Consider the following 6000-nt stretch of genomic DNA (forward strand, 5'->3'; position numbering starts at 1 on the left):
GGTGAATTCGACCCCTGGTAGCCCGCCATTCATTTCAATGGGGGATTTCGACCCCTAGGCGCCCGTCATTCATTTCAATGGTGGAATTCGACCCCTGTGAGTCCGCCATTCATTTCAATAGGGGATTTCGACCCCTAGGCGCCCGTCATTCATTTCAATGGGGGAATTCGACCCCTGTGAGCCCGCCATTCATTTCAATGGGGGATTTCGACCCCTGGGCGCCCACCATTCATTTCATTGGGGGATTTTGACTCCTGGGCGCCCGCCATTCATTTCAATGGGAAATTTCGACCCCTGGGAGCCCGTTATTCATTTCAATGGGGGATTTCTACCCCTGGTAGCCCGCCATTGATTTCATTGGGGGATTTTGACCCCTGGGCGCCCGCCATTCATTTCAATGGGGGAATTCGACCCCTGTGAGCCCTCCATTCATTTCAATGGGGGATTTCGACCCCTGGGCGCCCGCCATTCATTTCAATGGGGGATTTCGACCCCTGGTAGCCCGCCATTCATTTCAATGGGGGATTTCGACCCTTTGCAGCCTGTCATTCATTTCAATAGGGGATTTCGACCCCTGGGAGCCCGTTATTCATTTCAATGGGGGATTTCGACCCCTGGTAGCTTACAATAAATTTCAATGGGGGATTTTGACCCCTGGTAGCCCGTTATTCATTTCATTGGGGGATTTTGACTCCTGGGCCCCCGCCATTCATTTCAATGGGGGATTTCAACCCCTGGGCGCCCGCCATTCATTTCAATGGGGGATTTCGACCCCTGGTAGCCTACCATTAATTTCAATGGGGGATTTCGACCCCTGGTAGCCCGTTATTCATTTCATTGGGGGATTTTGACTCCTGGGCCCCCGCCATTCATTTCAATGGGGGATTTCGACCCCTGGGCGCCCGCCATTCATTTCAATGGGGGATTTCGACCCCTGGTAGCCCGCCATTCATTTCAATGGGGGATTTCGACCCCTAGGCGCCCGTCATTCATTTCAATGGGGGAATTCAACCCCTGTGAGCCCGCCATTCATTTCAATGGGGGATTTCGACCCCTGGGCGCCCACCATTCATTTCAATGGGGGATTTCGACCCCTGGTAGCCTGCCATTAATTTCAATGGGAAATTTCGACCCCTGGGAGCCCGCCATTCATTTCATTGGGGGATTTTGACTCCTGGTAGCCTGCCATTAATTTCAATGGGAAATTTCGACCCCTGTGAGCCCGCCATTCATTTCATTGGGGGATTTTGAGTCCTGGGCGCCCGCCATTCATTTCAATGGGAAATTTCGACTCCTGGGAGCCCGCCATTCATTTCAATGGGGGAATTCGATCCCTGGTAGGCCGGCCATTCATTTCAATGTGGGAATTCGACCCCTGGGAGCCCGCCATTCATTTCAATGGGGGAATTCGAACCCTGGGAGCCCGCCATTCGACCCCTGGTAGCCAGCCATTCATTTCAATGGGGATTTCGAGCCCTGGGCGCCCGCCATTCATTTCAATTGGGGATTTCGACCCCTGGTAGCCCGCCATTCAATTCATTGGGGGATTTTGACCCCTGGTAGCCCGGCGATTCATTTCAATGAGGGAATCCGACCCCTGGGTGCCCGGCCATTCATTTCAATTGGAAATTCGACCCCTGGGAGCCCGCCATTCATTTCAATGGCGGAATTCGACCACTGGGGACCAGCCATTCATTTCAATGGGGGATTTCGACCCCTAGGCGCTCGCCATTCATTTCATTGGGGGATTTTGACACCTGGGCGCCCGCCATTCATTTCCATGAGGGATTTCGACCCCTGGGCGCCCGCCATTCATTTCAATGGAGGATTTCGACCCATGGTTTCCCGCCATTCATTTCATTGGGGGATTTTGAACCCTGGGCGCTCGCCATTCATTTCAATGGGGGATTTCGACCACTTGCAGCCTGTCATTCATTTCAATGGGGGATTTTGACCCCTGGGAGCCCGCAATTCATTTCAATGGGGGATTTCGACCCCTGGTAGCCTACCATTATTTTCAATGGGGGATTTCGACCCCTGGGCGCCCGCCATTCATTTCATTGGGGGAATTCGACCCCTGGGAGCCCGCAATTCATTTCAATGGGGGACTTCGACCCCTGGTAGCCGACCATTAAATTCAATGGGGGATTTCGACCCCTGGGCGCCCGCCATTCATTTCAATGGGGGATTTCGACCCCTGGTAGTCCGCCATTCATTTCATTGGGGGATTTTAACCCCTAGGCGCCCGCCATTCATTTCAATGGGTGAATTCGACCCCTGGTAGCCCGCCATTCATTTCAATGGGGGATTTCGACCCCTGGTAGCCTACCATTAATTTCAATGTGGGATTTCGACCCCTGGGCCCCCGCCATTCATTTCAATGGGTGAATTCGACCCCTGGTAGCCCGCCATTCATTTCATTGGGGGATTTCGACCCCTAGGCGCCCGTCATTCATTTCAATGGGGGAATTCGACCCCTGTGAGCCCGCCATTCATTTCAATGGGGGATTTCGACCCCTAGGCGCCCGTCATTCATTTCAATGGGGGAATTCGACCCCTGTGAGCCCGCCATTCATTTCAATGGGGGATTTCGACCCCTGGGCGCCCACCATTCATTTCATTGGGGGATTTTGACTCCTGGTAGCCTGCCATTAATTTCAATGGGAAATTTCGACCCCTGGGAGCCCGCCATTCATTTCATTGGGGGATTTTGACTCCTGGGCGCCCGCCATTCATTTCAATGGGAAATTTCGACCCATGGGAGCCCGTTATTCATTTCAATGAGGGATTTCGACCCCTGGTAGCCCGCCATTGATTTCATTGGGGGATTTTGACCCCTGGGCGCCCGCCATTCATTTCAATGGGGGATTTCGACCCTTTGCAGCCTGTCATTCATTTCAATGGGGGATTTCGACCCCTGGGAGCCCGTTATTCATTTCAATGGGGGATTTCGACCCCTGGTAGCCTACCATTAATTTCAATGGGGGATTTCGACCCCTGGTAGCCCGTTATTCATTTCATTGGGGGATTTTGACTCCTGGGCCCCCGCCATTCATTTCAATGGGGGATTTCGACCCCTGGGCGCCCGCCATTCATTTCAATGGGGGAATTCGACACCTGGTAGCCCGCCATTCATTTCAATGGGGGATTTCGACCCCTAGGCGCCCGTCATTCATTTCAATGGGGGAATTCGACTCCTGTGAGCCCGCCATTCATTTCAATGGGGGATTTCGACCCCTGGGCGCCCACCATTCATTTCAATGGGGGATTTCGACCCCTGGTAGCCTGCCATTAATTTCAATGGGAAATTTCGACCCCTGGGAGCCCGCCATTCATTTCATTGGGGGATTTTGACTCCTGGTAGCCTGCCATTAATTTCAATGGGAAATTTCGACCCCTGTGAGCCCGCCATTCATTTCATTGGGGGATTTTGAGTCCTGGGCGCCCGCCATTCATTTCAATGGGAAATTTCGACTCCTGGGAGCCCGCCATTCATTTCAATGGGGCAATTCGATCCCTGGTAGCCCGGCCATTCATTTCAATGTGGGAATTCGACCCCTGGGAGCCCGCCATTCATTTCAATGGGGGAATTCGAACCCTGGGAGCCCGCCATTCGACCCCTGGTAGCCAGCCATTCATTTCAATGGGGGATTTCGAGCCCTGGGCGCCCGCCATTCAATTCAGTGGGAAATTTCGACCCCTGGGAGCCCGCAATTCATTTCAATGGGGGACTTCGACCCCTGGTAGCCTACCATTATTTTCAATGGGGGATTTCGACCCCTGGGCGCCCGCCATTCATTTCAATAGGGGAATTCGACCCCTGGGAGCCCGCAATTCAATTCAATGGGGGACTTCGACCCCTGGTAGCCTACCATTAAATTCAATGGGGGATTTCGACCCCTGGGCGCCCGCCATTCATTTCAATGGGGGAATTCGACCCCTGTGAGCCCTCCATTCATTTCATTGGGGGATTTCGACCCCTGGGCGCCCGCCATTCATTTCAATGGGGGATTTCGACACCTGGTAGCCCGCCATTCATTTCATTGGGGGATTTTGACCCCTGGGCGCTCGCCATTCATTTCAATGGGGGATTTCGACCACTTGCAGCCTGTCATTCATTTCAATGGGGGATTTTGACCCCTGGGAGACCGCAATTCATTTCAATGGGGGATTTCGACCCCTGGTAGCCTACCATTATTTTCAATGGGGGATTTCGACCCCTGGGCGCCCGCCATTCATTTCATTGGGGGAATTCGACCCCTGGGAGCCCGCAATTAATTTCAATGGGGGACTTCGACCCCTGGTAGCCTACCATTAAATTCAATGGGGGATTTCGACCCCTGGGCGCCCGCCATTCATTTCAATGGGGGAATTCGACACCTGGGAGCCCGCCATTCATTTCAATGGAGGATTTCGACCCCTAGGCGCCAGCCATTCATTTCAATGGTGGATTTCGACCCCTGGTAACCCGCCATTCATTTCATTGGGGGATTTTGACTCCTGGGCACCCGCCATTCATTTCAATGGGGGATTTCGACCCCTGGTAGTCCGCCATTCATTTCAATGGAGGATTTCGACCCCTAGGCGCCAGCCATTCATTTCAATGGTGGATTTCGACCCCTGGTAACCCGCCATTCATTTCATTGGGGGATTTTGACTCCTGGGCACCCGCCATTCATTTCAATGGGGGATTTCGACCCCTGGTAGTCCGCCATTCATTTCATTGGGGGATTTTAACCCCTAGGCGCCCGCCATTCATTTCAATGGGTGAATTCGACCCCTGGTAGCCCGCCATTCATTTCAATGGGGGATTTCGACCCCTGGTAGCCTACCATTAATTTCAATGTGGGATTTCGACCCCTGGGCCCCCGCCATTCATTTCAATGGGGGAATTCGACCCCTGGGAGCCCGCAATTCATTTTAATGGGGGACTTCGACCCCTGGTAGCCTACCATTAAATTCAATTAGGGATTTTGACCCCTGGGAGCCCGCCATTCATTTCAATGGAGGATTTCGACCCCTAGGCGCCAACCATTCATTTCAATGGAGGATTTCGACCCATGGTTTCCCGCCATTCATTTCAATGGGGGATTTCGACCCCTGGTAGTCCGCCATTCATTTCATTGGGGGATTTTAACCCCTAGGCGCCCGCCATTAATTTCAATGGGTGAATTCGACCCCTGGTAGCCCGCCATTCATTTCAATGGGGGATTTCGACCCCTAGGCGCCCGTCATTCATTTCAATGGGAGAATTCGACCCCTGTGAGCCCGCCATTCATTTCAATGGGGGATTTCGACCCCTAGGCGCCCGTCATTCATTTCAATGGGGGATTTCGACCCCTGGTAGCCTGCCATTAATTTCAATGGGAAATTTCGACCCCTGGGAGCCCGCCATTCATTTCATTGGGGGATTTTGACTCCTGGGCGCCCGCCATTCATTTCAATGGGAAATTTCGACCCCTGGGAGCCCGTTATTCATTTCAATGGGGGATTTCGACCCCTGGTAGCCCGCCATTGATTTCATTTGGGGATTTTGACCCCTGGGCGCCCGCCATTCATTTCAATGGGGGAATTCGACCCCTGTGAGCCCTCCATTCATTTCAATGGGGGATTTCGACCCCTGGGCGCCCGCCATTCATTTCAATGGGGGATTTCGACCCCTGGTAGCCCGCCATTCATTTCAATGGGGGATTTCGACCCTTTGCAGCCTGTCATTCATTTCAATGGGGGATTTCGACCCCTGGGACCCCGTTATTCATTTCAATGGGGGATTTCGACCCCTGGTAGCCTACCATTAATTTCAATGGGGGATTTCGACCCCTGGTAGCCCGTTATTCATTTCATTGGGGGATTTTGACTCCTGGGCCCCCGCCATTCATTTCAATGGGGGATTTCGACCCCTGGGCGCCCGCCATTCATTTCAATGGGGGATTTCGACACCTGGTAGCCCGCCATTCATTTCAATGGGGGATTTCGACCCCTAGGCGCCCGTCATTCATT

This window comes from Vanacampus margaritifer, chromosome 17 (genome assembly GCF_051991255.1).
Source record: "Vanacampus margaritifer isolate UIUO_Vmar chromosome 17, RoL_Vmar_1.0, whole genome shotgun sequence".
Classification (NCBI taxonomy): domain Eukaryota; kingdom Metazoa; phylum Chordata; class Actinopteri; order Syngnathiformes; family Syngnathidae; genus Vanacampus; species Vanacampus margaritifer.